This window comes from Moschus berezovskii, chromosome 18 (genome assembly GCF_049115385.1).
Source record: "Moschus berezovskii isolate FMDL1 chromosome 18, NW_MosBer_1.0, whole genome shotgun sequence".
In the NCBI taxonomy this organism is placed as follows: domain Eukaryota; kingdom Metazoa; phylum Chordata; class Mammalia; order Artiodactyla; family Moschidae; genus Moschus; species Moschus berezovskii.
In genome coordinates this window covers 46,189,885-46,204,754 of record NC_142477.1, presented here as the reverse complement: position 1 = coordinate 46,204,754, position 14,870 = coordinate 46,189,885, and positions in this window count along the sequence as shown.

The window sequence follows — 14,870 nt, the reverse complement described above, 5'->3', positions numbered from 1 at the left end:
AAGTACGTCAAGGGTGTATATTGTCACCCTGCGTATTTAACTTATATGCAGAGAACATCATGTGAAATGCCAGGCTGGATGAAGCACAAGCTGCAATCAAGATTGCCAGGAGAAATAACAATAACCTCAGATATGCAGATGACACCACCCTTATGGCAGAAAGTGAAGAAGAACTAAAGAGCCTCTTGATGAAAGTGAAAGGGGAGAGTTAAAAAGTTGGCTTAAAACTCATTCACAAAATGAAGATCATGGCATCTGGTCCCATCATTTTATGGCAAATAGATGAGGAAAAAATGGAAACAGTGAAAGACTTTATATTCTTGGTTTCCAAAATCACTGCAGATGAAATTAAAAGACACTTGCTCCTAGGGAGAAAAGCTATTTCCAACTTAGCATATTAAAAAGCAGAGATGTTACTTTGCCAACAAAGGTCCATCCAGTCAAGGCTATGGTTTTTCCAGTAGTCATGTATGGATGTGACAGTTGGACTATAAAGAAAGCTGAGGGCAGGAGAATTGATGCTTTTGGGACTCTTGAGAGTCCCTTGAACTTCAAGGAGATCCAACCAGTCCATCCTAAAGGAGATCAATCCTGAGTGTTCATTGGAAGGACTGATGCTGAAGCTGAAACTCCAATACTTTGGCCACCTGATGCAAAGAACTGACTCATTTGAAAAGACCCTGATGCTGGGCAAGATTGAAGGCAGTAGGAGAAAGGGACGAAAGAGGATGAGATGGTTGGATGGTATCACTGACTCAGTGGACATAAGTTTGAGCAAACTCCAGGAGTTGGTGATGGACAGGGAAGCCAGGGGTGCTGTGGTCCATGTGGTCTCAAAGAATTGGATGTGACTGAGTGACTGAACTGAACTGAAATCTCATGTTATGTGCTTTTTAACACAAATTTTAAAAATTATATGATCAACTTTCTCATATCTGGTGTTGAATGATATCTGTCACCTTGAAATTTGAGGAAATTTTCTTAGAACTTCTTGGTTGAGTGACTGAACTGAACTAATGTCAGAGAAAAATCAAGACATTTCTCAGAAATTCCTATTGATAAGGGTGACTCAATCTGCCGTCTTTATTGATTGATAAATGCCCTTTACTTCTCTCTTAATATTGTTGAATATTAAGAATCTTCATAATCTTCACTCTCCTAAATCCCTTCCCTTCAACCTTGCTATCACCTTGATTTTTTTTTTTTTTAATTTTACAGACTGCCATGGTGGTGGTGGTTTTGTCGCTAAGTCGTGTCCAACTCTTGCATCCCCATGAACTGCAGCCTGCCAGGCTCCTCTGTCCATGGGATTCTCCAGGCAAGAATACTGGAGTGGGTTACCATTTCCTTCTCCAAGGGATGTCCCGACCCAGGAATTGAACCCACGTCTCCTGCACTGCAGACAGATTCTTTACCAATTGAGCTAGAGGAAAGCTCACAGACTGCCATTTAAAGAGTCCTTTTATCTGGATCTGATATGAAAGGTTGCCAGGGAGCTCACTGCTTAGCAGTTGGAGAATCATTCTCATTGATCATTCATTTGAAGGGCTTTCTGGTGTGTAACTTTTTGGTAGATCTTTCAAAGAATCAGATTCTCATGGTGACTTACCACTTTGTTGTTTCAGATCCCTTAGTACAAGTCTTTTGTGTTTTTTGTTTTTTGTTTGTTTGTTTGTTTGTTTGTTTTTATTTTTATATTGGTTGGTTTTGCCATACATTGACATGAATCTGCCCCGGGTGTACATGTGTTCCCCTTCCTGAACCCCCATCCCACCTCCCTCCTCCCCTTATCCTCCCTCTGGGTCATCCCCGTGCACCAGCCCCGAGCATCCTGTATCATGCGTCAAACCTGGACTGGTGATTTGTTTCACATATGATAATATACATGTTTCAATGCCATTTTCCCAAATCACCCCACCCTCATCCTCTCCCACAGAGTCCAAAAGACTGTTCTATACACCTGTGTCTCTTTTGCTGTTTCATATAAAGGGTTATCATTACCATCTTTCTAAATTCCATATATATGCGTTAGTATACTGTGTTGGTGTTTTTCTTTCTGGCTTACTTCACTCTGTATAATAGGCTCCAGTTTCATCCACCTCATTAGAACTGATTCAAATGCATTCTTTTTAATGGCTGAGTAATACTCCATTGTGTATATTTACCAAAGCTTTCTTATCCATTCATCTGCAGATGGACATCTAGGTTGCTTCCATGTCTTCGCTATTATAAACAGTGCAAAACCGCAATGAGATACCATTTCACACCAGTCAGAATGGCTGCTATCCAAAAGTCTACATGCAATAAATGCTGGAGAGGGTGTGGAGAGAAGGGAACCCTCTTACACTGTTGGTGGGAATGCAAACTAGTACAGCCACTATGGAGAACAGTGTGGAGATTCCTTAAAAAACTGGAAATAGAACTTCCATATGATCCAGCAATCCCACTCCTGGGCATACACACCGAGGAAACCAGAATTGAAAGAGACACATGTACTCCAATGTTAGTCCAAGTCTTTATCCTCTAGGATGCTCATAAAATGTTTTCTCTGTATCTTAGAAATCTGCTCTTGATTCAATTCTTCCATCCCATACACCTAAGAATATGGTACATGAAGCAGTGGTCAATCTCATATTTAGTGCCACAAATGGATGAATTTCCCAGTCCATTATAAGATAGCAACACCTAAATTTTTTAAAGGCCACATTGAAAAGCAGCCTTTCTTATGTGTTAGCTAAAGATAGTGTTAATCAATTCAAACTAATTTGGTGCGTTTCCTAAAGACAAAAAGACCACTACCACTTTATTCTGCAATTCTATGAATTCTGATGATTTTTCTGCACATTTCTACATGATTGCCAGCATGTGAGATAAAATCACCCATGGTAATTAGCTTATCAGATGCTGGGAATGATACCGTGGGTTTGTCCAAATCCATTAGCCTCTTTCTCTCACACCAGTATTTGTTATGGCCATGTGGTAAAATTAAACCACAGTAATATCTGTGCCCCTTCATTCTGCCATGCTCATAAAAGTTAACTACTTTTTTTCTTAGAAATCCAGATGAAATCTCATGAGCAATTTACCACCAGAGTGCGCTTAAACTGGATAAAATTCCTGCATGAAAATTCAGTGCTCAAAACAATCCTCCTCAAAATGAAACAAACTGGCATTCCCTCCATTTTACTTCAGTCATATATTTTCACTTTTTATTTTGCATCTATATGTTAGAACACCCTTAATAGGCTTTATGCAATGCTCAAAATCTTTTCCAATACATTCTGAAGATTTGGTATTAAGAAAAACCTACACTTCATAAAATCCATTCACTTAGTCTTCTTTTTCTTAATTTCACATTCTTGGTATCTTTGTTGACATAGCATTTATATCTCAAACTTACTGAAACTTATTATATTTAATTTTCTAACTGTATGCCTCATTTCCATCATTTGTTCAATGGCATATTCTGCTACTCAGAATTTTTTTTTAAATAAATTCAATTTTCAAACCAGTAAGAAATATTAGTATTCTAATAACTTGTACATGGTCATGTTCTATAACAATATTCTACTGATATTCATTCAAGGATGCATGAATAGGGTGCATGAAACCAGAATTAAAATTTCATTATATAATTATAGAAATTTATCATATTAAATTTAATTATATTATCCATATTATAATGAGCTTCCCTGGTGGCTCAGATGGTAAAGTGTCTGCCTGCAATGCGGGAGACCCGGGTTCGATCCCTGGGTTGGGAAGATCTCCTGGAGAAGGAAACTGGCAACACACTCCAGTACTCCTGCCTGGAGAATCCCACGGATGGAGGAGCCTGGTAGGCTGCAGTCCATGGGGTCGCAAAGAGTCGGACACAAATTATAGAAATTTACTGGCATTCTGTTAATATTATTAAGAATTCCTCTTGTGACTTGACACATTGGGTATCATTGCTCCGACAGGCTTTCTCAATTTTAGGGACAATTGTAAAGCTTGCACTAATAATAAAGTGTCAATGAACCAACACCTCTACCAAAATATAATGAAAATTAAAGTTTTATATCCTCAAAAATCAGATAGCATTACATTTTCTAGATATAGAGACACAGAGTGTCCAAAGGCAGTGAAACTACTCCTACCACCGTGATTTCAGGCTTTTTCTGCTCATTTCCATTAAAATAAAAACCAGGGCTACATTATGACTTTTCACTACAAGGAATGCATTAATATAAAATGAAGATATAACATTAAAATCAGCAAAGACAGACTATGAGACAACTGAAGAAGACGAAAGTTCTCACTGGAGAAGCAAATGACACACACATTTGGACACAGAACAGTCTGATCTTCCAGATCTCTCAAGAAACACTGAATCTATCCAGGGAATGCTTAGAAAAAGAGAAGACTTATGATAGAAGTTAAACACGTTCATCCAGCAAAGCCAGAAAATTTAGGCTAGGCTTTCACGATAAATAGATGGATCTTTCAGGGAGTAATTTAAGGAGTTTCATAGTGGCCACAATAGTGACATCAATAGTCAGGGAGCAGGGAGAGGGGGAGTGGTGGGAACAGTAATACTATGCTATCAATTTTATCTGAAAAAATTTCCCCAATTACCTAGCTTGGGATTTGCTATTCTTGAGAAGACAAAGAATAGAAAACAGCAAGGCACAACCATTTTTTTTTCCCTAGAGTACCACCGAAATTCATAGACAAAGTTTCAGACCACATAGACCTAAGTTATCAGGTCCTTGGTCTTATTTTTTTCTTACTTGTCCTTGGTCTTAATCAGTCTCTGAAAAATAACTGATTCTGTAATTCTTCTAGCAGTTCTCCAATAAATTTGTATGATGTCAAGATGCCTTCACCTAACTGGGTAGCTGAAATGTTTAGAAAACAAAGAAAGTGAAGTTGCCCAGTCGTGTCTGAATTTTTGCGACCCCATGGACTGCAGCCTGCCAGGCTCCTCCATTGGTGCAGTTTTCCAGGCAAGAATACTGAAGTGGGTTTCCATCTTCTTCCTTCTCCAGGGGATCTTCCTGACCCAGGGATCAAACCCCAGTCTCCCACACTGCAGGCAGACCCTTTACTGTCTGAGCCACCAGGGAAGTCCAAAATGTCTTATGACCAATCCAAATATACCAAATCCTCCCAACTAAGAGTAAACTAATATCAGACACTAAGTCAAGTCAAAGATTGAGTGGAGCTAATGAATGATGCTAATGAAAACCAACCACATCAGTCATACCCCAGTCCCAAATTGTTTATCCATAGTATAAGCACTGCATTGCTGTCCTTTGTATTGTACAACATATAATGTTCCATAGAGCACCCTGACACTACCCATTTAGGTACTATCCTTCCAGTGTCTGATTTCCTATATACCTCACAGCATTATATGTTCAGTTTTCAACAATCTTAAATCCCTCCCATCTTGAATACCATCCAGGGAGCTTTAGCCATTGAAAGCACTAATCAAAAGGCAAACATGTCCATAAGTAACATCATCCCGAAAAACCCCAAAATAATGGACAATATTTGTGCTATCGATAACTGGAGATTGTCAATAGCATTTAAAGGATTTTGAGGTGACCAGAAAAAGTATCTAAAATTATTTTGATTCATAACCCTACCCATATTCTATTTCTAAATGTGGAAAGTAGAAAGAATAAGGGTTATTAAGAGAAGGGAAATGTGGAGGATTCAAGTAAGGTTAAAATAAACTTAATAGGGAAATCCCTGGTAGTCCAATGGTTCAGACTCAGTGCTTTCACTGCTGTGGCATGGGTTCAATCTCTCTGTTTGGGGAACTAAGATCCCACAGGCTGCATGGCCAATGAATAAATAAAAAATAGTTTATAAGTATGGTCACTTACCATACTTACCATACTTAGGAAGGAGTGATGCTTCCTAAGGCCCACTCAACTTCACATTCCAGGATGTCTGGCTTTAGGTGAGTGATCACACCATAGTGATTACCCGGGTCATGAAGATCTTTTTTGTACAGTTTTTCTATGTATTCTTGACACCTCTTCTTAATATCTTCTGCTTCTGTTAGGTCCATACCATTTCTGTCCTTTATTGAGCCCATCTTTCCATGAAATGTTCCCTTGGTATCTCTAATCATCTTGAAGAGTTCTCTAGTCTTTCCCATTCTATTGCTTTCCTCTATTTCTTTGTATTGATCACTGAAGAAGGCTTTCTTATCCCTCCTTGGAACTCTGCATTCAAATGGGTATACCTTTCCTTTTCTCCTTTGCTTTTTGCTTCTCTTCTTTTCACATCTATTTATAAGGCCTCCTCAGACAGCCATTTTGCCTTTTTGCATTTCTTTTTCTTGGGGATGGTTTTGATCCCTGTCTCCTGTACAATGTCACAAACTTCCATCCATAGTTCCTCAGGCACTCTCTCTATCAGATCTAATCCCTTAAATCTATTTCTCACTTCCACTGTATAATCATAAGGGATTTGATTTAGGTCGTACCTGAATGGTCTAGTGATTTTCCCTACTTTCTTCTATTTAAGTCTGAATTTGGCAATAAGGAGTTCATGATCTTAGCCACAGACGATGAAAAAGCTGTTTAACAACCCCTATAATCCTCATTTCCTTATCCATAAATGAGGAGTAATAATAGTAACCACCAGTTGAGAATGATTTATTAGAAAAAGTTAAATAGTTTTGTGCTTAAATTATATTAGGAATTCAACATATGATAGTAGGATGACTCTAATGATTAATTTACATTATTGTTACTACGACTACCTCTTTCCAGCAATTTTATGAAATTCCAACATATTTTTAAGTAATCTTTATTTTGGTAGTTCCCAGTTTTTCCAGGGAAAAAATTACCTTTTAACTTTAGTTTCTTACTTTTCCTGCATGAAATTATCAATCAAGTTGCTGGCACTGCAGGGCCATTAACATGAGGAGAATTAAAATTGTATTACACAGTCTAATGGGTTTCAGGAGTAAGCACTAATATTTCACCTTTTCCAAGAAATCTAACAAACCCATGGTAGGTATTTTTAGATATCCCATGCTGACAAAAAGTGACTGTAACATTATATAGGATAATGCCACATGCACTTATTTCACTTGTGGTTAGATCATTTAAAGTCCAAGAGTTACCATAACTAAGGATGTCACATGGCTATTTTACATTGTAAAATAAATAGGCAACTCATAAGCCAGGCTGCCTTACCATTTATCCACTGCAGACACAGTGCCTAAGATTCACAATACTTTTTAGAGCCCTATAAAGATGTTTTAATTTCTTTTAAAATCAGAAGAAAAACAATCTTTTAGATTGAAGAAAACATTTTACTACTTAATTCATTCATTTTTAGTCCAACACAGTCATAAAATGTAATTTTTAATATTTTGTGGAGTAAGAGGCCCATAAAAGCAAAGGTTCTCAGTCATAACATAGCCCTGCTTGTAACAGAAATAACGAAGATGAGACTTGGTGATGCAACATCATTGCACATCAGGAGTCACAGGTAGACTGGTTGCATAGGCCCTTATTGCCAGCAAAGCAACATGAAAGAATGTTACCTAACAGGCAGATGGCTGTCACACTAATCATTGAGGGTGCGTGGTAAGTCGCTTCAGTCATGTCCAACTCCTTGCAACCCTATGGACTGTAGCCTACCAGGCTCCTCTGTCCATGGGATTTTCCAGACAAGAATACTGGAGTGGGTTGCCATGCCCTTCTCCAGGGGATCTCCTCAACCCAGGGATCAAATCCTTGCCTCTTATGTCTCCTGCATTGGCAGGCAGATTCTTTACCACTAAGACCACCTGGGAAGCCCATCACTGAGTGAATGGAGAGCTAATACAACAAACCGATGTTTTGTCAGTTCTACATCTGCTTTAAGCCATCCATAAACCTTCAAATTCACCCACAGGCCACACATATCAGAAAAAGTGGCCCCTAGTATCTTGGCAGTGTTTTCAACCTTAGTATTGCCCTATTTTGCTCTAGGCATCTTGACCTCGCCTAATACCTTAGACTTTGGACTGTATAATTAGACTTCCTCATTATGGCTTTGCCTCTATCTGCTGACTGCTGGATGATGTTCACTGTTGTGTCCTTGGCTGTGACATCTCTGTTTCACTAAGGTTCTCTCTTACCATGCTACCTCAGATCATCCTGGGGCCATTTTACCCTACTCCACTCTGCTCCTCAGATTCCTTCACCAAACTTTTATGCCCTCCAAAGCCTTAAAGAAAATAAGAGAAATTTATACAGCATTGTCTAGCACCTAAGAGCCATTCAGATGTAATTTTGAGTCTCTAATTCAGCTAACCAGCCTTCAACCTTAATGTCTAGGTACCTAGTTTACTCAACTATAACATGGAGATAATGGGCAGCACCCCTAAGGACTCACCCTGTCCCTTGAAAGTGGGAAGCAGGCAGCATATTTAATAAATGGTACTTTTTTCACTTCTGCTTCATATATGCAGATATTTCATTACCTATTATTTCCATATACTGTTCTAGATACTAAAGATACACTGGTACTCAATCAAAATAGAGTTCCCATCTTCAGAAAATGTATGCTAATGAATGGAGATAGATGGGTACCCTGGTGGCTCAGTCAGTAAAAGAATCTGCCTATAATTCAGAAGACCTGGGTTCAACCCCTGGATAGAGAAGATCCCCTGGAGAAGGAAATGGCTACCCACTCCAGTATTCTTGCCTGGGAAATCTCATGGACAGAGGAGCCTCATGGGCTACAATCCATGGGGTTACAAGGGTCGAACACAACTTGGCCACTAAACCACCACCATATAGATAACAAACAAATAAACCAGTAAGATAAGCAGCATGTCAGATAGTCAGAAGATGATACTCGTTACAGAGAAAGATCAGAGAGTGAAAGAGAGTGACTGGACTGTGTATTATTCTATTACGTAAGAAGTTTAAAGAAGGTGACATTTGAACAGATTCCTAAAGAGACTGAACTGAAATCCATACGCACACTGAAGGAGAGCGCCTTCCAAAAATGAGTGATAAGAAGGAAAGCACTGAAGAAGACACACATTTGTCATGTTTGAGGAACAGAAAAAGCTGGAGGAGAAACCCCCTTTTTGGCCCAAATGCTGGCAGTGAAGGTTACTGTGTTTCAGCCACCATTGTTCCATCCGTGGGCAATGATACACAGTTGACTCTTGAACAACACAGGTTTGAACTGTGCAGATCCACTTATACATGGATGCTTTCTAAATATTACGGTAATACATGATCCATGTAGGCTAAACTCAAGGAGATGGAATTGTGGGTTCAGAAGACCAACTATAAAGTTATACTAGGATATTTCATTGTGGAAGGTCAGCACCCAAATCCCCACATTTTTCAAAGGTTAACTGTAGTTCATTCCCCTCTTGAATAGAAAACAGGAGACAGGCTGAATATGTGCGTGATTGGGAAGCTCTGTGGTCAAGTCTGGCTGTGCATTTTCAATTTCAACACAATAAACATTTCTTGAATATATACAGCACTACATTAACCTCTAAAAGAGGGTCACTGATACCAAAGAACTCATTTTGTCTGAAAAGCTGTGTATATTCAGAACTTCCCAAACGCCACTTTTCAAGAAAGATGGTAACCTTAACCCTGTATACGAGACTGCAAAAGAGACATAGGTATATAGAACAGTCTTTGGGACTCTGTGGGAGAAGGTGAAGGTGGGATGATTGGGGAGAACGGCATTGTAGCATGTATATTATCATATGTGAAATGAATCACCAGTCCAGGTTTGACGCATGATACAGGATGCTTGGGGCTGGTGCACAGGGATGACCTGGAGGGAGGATATGGGGAAGAGGGAGGTGGGAGGGGGGTTCAAGAAAGGGAACACATGTACACCCGGGGCGGATTCGTGTCAATGTATGGCAAAACCAACCAATATATTAATGTAAGCTAATTTGCCTCCAATAAAATAAATTATAAAAAAAAAACCCTTCAAAGAAAAATAAGGTTATTTTTGGACTTTCCATCATTTTGGTTTACCTATTCCACATCAGTTCAGTTCAGTTCAGTCGCTCAGTCATGTCCAACTCTTTGCGACCCCATGAATGACTTATCCCTAATTAGTGCAATAATTGAAAGTTAACTTTATTTTCAAAGCAGAGAAGCACTAATTAGCCCACCAGCTGGGAAATGGAGAGTTTGCAGATTGTAATCTTAATGGTCACCTTAAGACCAGAAAAGACCCCAAAATATTTAATCCACCTTGCTGCCTGCAAGCAGGACACATCTCTGCTTTGTGCAGACAGGGCTCATTGCTTCACATCTATCTCAGTCAATGTGCTTCGTCAAGTTTCATGCCAAACTATATGTTCCCATCTCTTAAGAGGGCTATTACTTTGCATGGTAATTTTGCACATTTGAAATTTTTCATCTCTACTCATTAAAAAAACATAATACTCATATTAACATAGTAATTAACATATAATTATAGCAATAACTTCAAAAGAACTCACCATATGGTATGTTTACTATATGTTTTTTTGAGTAAGTAGAAATTTTTAGGGGCAAGTTGTCGTTATTGTCTTAGTCTTTGTAGAACTGACCACAGATTTTTATTTTTAGATAGAAAACTGTATGAAGGCACTAAGTCCCTTTCCTGTTATTAGAGCTAAGCAAAGCAAACATTATTTTAACCTTTCTTGTATTTCTGGCTCACATTTACTCCACCCTTTAACTGGACTTTGTTTTGTATTGACCAGTGTTGGGTGCTTTCGTGTTTTTTTCTCTTCTTCATTTGTTTTTCCTCAAACTCTCTTAAGTTTTTGTACTTTCTGTTTAACTTTCATTTTCCTTCTGTGACTTTTTTCTCTGCTTCATTGTTTTTGTTGATCTATTTAAGCTTGCAATATCTTCACATTTTTGCTTTAACTCATTTTTAAAATACTCACTATATATATATTCCTTGTTTCCCTTTTCCTCTTTTAGTTTCCATCAGTTTTTAAATTTCTGCTTTCTCCCCTGCCCTGGTAAATCCAAATCTCATGCCATTTTGAAAAACAATCATAGTTTCATCACTTTTGTGTGATGTGATCAAGCCTTGGGCTCTCTGTCAGTTTGTTAAATAATCAAATAATTGGCCAGAAGCAGAAGAGACATTCAAGTCTAGGATCTCATGCTGTTGTTGCAGTTGATGTTCTTGTTGAGTCACTAAGTCATGTCTGACTCTTTGTGAGCCCATGGACTGCAGCACACCAGGCTTCCCTGTCCTTCACCATCTCCCGAGTTTGCTCAAACTCATGTCCACAGCATCAGTGACACCATCAAACCACCTCATCCTCCGCCACCTCCTCCTCTTCTTGCCCTCAATCTTTCCTAGCACCAGGGTCTTTTCCAGTGAGTCAGCTCTTCCCAACAGATGGCCAAAGTACTGAAGCTTCAGCTTCAGCATCCGTTGTTCCAGTGAATATTCAGGACCGATCTCCTTTATGATTGACTGGTTTGATCTCCTTGCAGTTCAAGGGATTCGCAAGAGTCTTCTCCAGCACCACAATTCAAAAGCATCAATTTTTCAGCACTCAGCATTCCTTATGGTCCAACTCTCATATCCATACATGACTACTGGGAAAACCATAGCTTTGGCTAGACAGACCTCTGTCAGCAAAGTGATGTCTCTGCTTTTTAATATGTTCTCTAGGTTTGTCACAAATTTTCTTCCAAGAAGCTTCTTTCAATTTATGGTTGCAGTTACCGTCTACAGTGATTTTTGAAGCCCAAGAAAATACAGTCTGCCACTGTTTCCATTGTTTCCCCATCTATTTGCCATGAAGTGATGAGACTAGATGCCATGATCTTAGATTTCTGAATGTAGAGTTTTGAGTTTGGCTTTTCACTCTCCTCTTTCACCTTCATCAAGAGGCTCTTTAGTTTCTCTTCACTTTCTGCCATTAGAATGGTATCATCACCATACCTGAGGTTGTTGCTATTTCTCCTGGAAATCTTGATTCCAGTTTGTGATTCATCCAGCCCAGCATTTCATATGATGTACTCTGCATATAAGTTAAATAAGCAGGGTGACAATATACAGTCTTGAAAATCACAAGTTGCCTACTAAATTACAAAGTTAAGTACTGAAATCATACCATTGCATACTTTCATTCCATCTTTTATTTATAGCATCTAGGGAGAAAATAGGGTCAGTGCCAATATCAATAAGAGGTTATCAAAATGAGAAGAAATTTTACTTCCATTTTAAAAATAACTTTATGCTATTTAGGTAGCATTTTTATAACTATACAGCTTCCTCACAGCTCACTTGGTAAAGAATCTGCCTGAAATGCAGGAGACACTGATTTGATTCCTGGGTTGGAACAATCTGCTAGAGAAGGAATAGGCTACCCACTCCAGTATTCTTGGGTTTCCCTTGTGTCTTAGCTGGTAAAAAATTCACCTGCAATGCGGGAGACCTGGGTTCGATCCCTGGGTTGAGAAGATCCCCTGGAGAAGGGAAAGGCTACCCACTCCAGTATTCTGGCCTGGAGAATTCCATGGACTGTATAGTCCATGGGGTCACAAAGAGTCAAACATGACTGAATGACTTTCACTTTCACTTTATAACTACTTATTTAGAAAAAATATGAACTTTGATTGGGATGGAATTCAGGTCTTCAATATATTGGCTGTCTTTAGCAGTGGTCCAATAAATCAAACAGATCAGTTTGCCTCTAGGAGCACAAGCAGATCCCAGCACAACTCATCTCTTCTCCTATCTTATCGTATTTCTTATTTGACAAGCCTCTGATCTCATAACAAACCCAGCTATACACAGATTGTCATTATATATTTCATCATCTCAGCTCCCTAAGTGAAATTTACAGTGTCTCATGAACTAGAAAACCTTTAAATAGATAATAATTATTTTATTTTTTGTTTTTTATTTTTATATAATTGTTACTACCCATTTACAAAATTACAACATTTCCATTACAATATTACAAAATATAGGCTGTATTCCTCATGTTGTACAATACAACCTTGGGTCTATCTTACACCCAATAGTTTGTGCTTCCCACTCTTCCATCCCTATGTTGTGCCACCCCCCAACGGGGAACCACAAGTTTGAACCATGAGTGTGTCCTCTGTAGATGTGATTCTACTTCTGTTTTGTTATACTCACTTGCTTCTTGTATATTTTAGGTTCCACATGTAAGTTATACCATACACTATTTGTCTTTCTCTAATTTCAATTAGCATAATGCCCTCCAAATTCATTCGCACTGCTGCAAATTGCAAAATTTCATTCTCTCTTATGGCTAAGTAGTATTCCATTATATATATACCACATCTTCTTTATTCATTTAACAGTTGCTAGATACTTAGGTTGTTTCCATGTCTTTAGTAATTGTAAACAAAGCTGTTATGAACATTGTAGTGCACGTACCTTTTTGAATTAGTGTTTTTGTTTTTTCAGATATATACCCGGGAGTAGAATTGCTACTACTCCAGGAGATAGTGAAGGACAGGGAAGCCTGGCAGGCTGCTGTCCATGGGGTCACAAAGAGTCGACAGACACAACTGAGAGACTGAACAACAAAGAATTGCTAGGTCATATGGTAGTTCTATTTTTAGTTTCTTTAGAAATTTACATACTGTTTTCCACAGTGGCTGTACCAATGTATATTCCCACCAAGAGTGTACAAGTAATCTTTTTTCTCCACATCCTCACCAACATTTATTATCTGTATATTTTTGGAATACAGCCATTCTGACAGGAGTGAGGTTGTTTTGATTTGTTTTCCCCTGCTGATTACTGAAGCTGATCACCTTTCCATGTGCATTTTAGCCACCTGTATGCGTTCTTTGGAAAAACATCTAGTCAAGTCTTCTTTCTGCCCACTTTTAATTGTTTTTTTATGCTGAGTTATATGAGCTATTTATATACTTTGGATATTAACTCCTTATCAGTCATGTCATTTGCAAGTATTTTCTCCCATTCAGGATGTTGTGCTTTTCATGTCAGAGGGTGGGGGTGTACCTTTGCTATGCAAAACTTTTAAGCTTAAGTGGGTTCCATTTGCTTATATTTTCTATTTCCTTTCCTTAGAACAGCAGTCCCCAACTTTTTTGGCACCAGGGACTGATTTCATGGAAGATAGTTCTTCCATGGGCCTGGAGATGGTGAGGAATGGTTTCAGGATGAATCAAGCACATTACATTTATCATGCACATTTTTTCTAATCTAATGCCAGCACTAATCTGACAGGAGGCACTAGTCCACAGCCTGGAGGTTGCAGACCCATGTTTTAGCAGACAGATCCTGAAGCAGATCCTAAGCAAAACACATTGTTTCAAGTGTGTCAAAGAGTAGACAGGCTTATGTTTTCCTCTAAGAATTTTAGGGGTATCTGGTTGTACATTTAGGTCTTTAATTCATTTTGAGTTCATTTTTGTATATGATGTTAGAGAATGTTCTAATTTCATTCTTTTGCATAAAGCTGTCCAGTTTTCCTAGCACCACTTGTTGAAGAGACTTTTTCTCCCTCATATATATTCTTGCCTCCTTTGTCATAGATTAATTGACCATAAATGTGTGGATTTATTTTGGGGCTCTCCATGCTGTTCCACTGATCTACATATGTTTTTGTGACAGTACTCAGTGATCCACTGGCTGTTTAGTTGCTGATTCAGTTCAGTTCAGTTCAGTTGCTCAGTCCTGTCTGACTCTTTGCTACCCCATGAATCACAGCACACCAGGCCGCCCTGTCCATCACCAACTTCCAAAGTTAACCCAAACTCATGTCCATCAAGCCATCCAGCCATCTCATTCTCTGTCGTCCCCTTCTCCTCCTGCCCCCAATCCCTCCCAACATTAGGGTCTTTTCCAATGAGTCAACTCGTCGC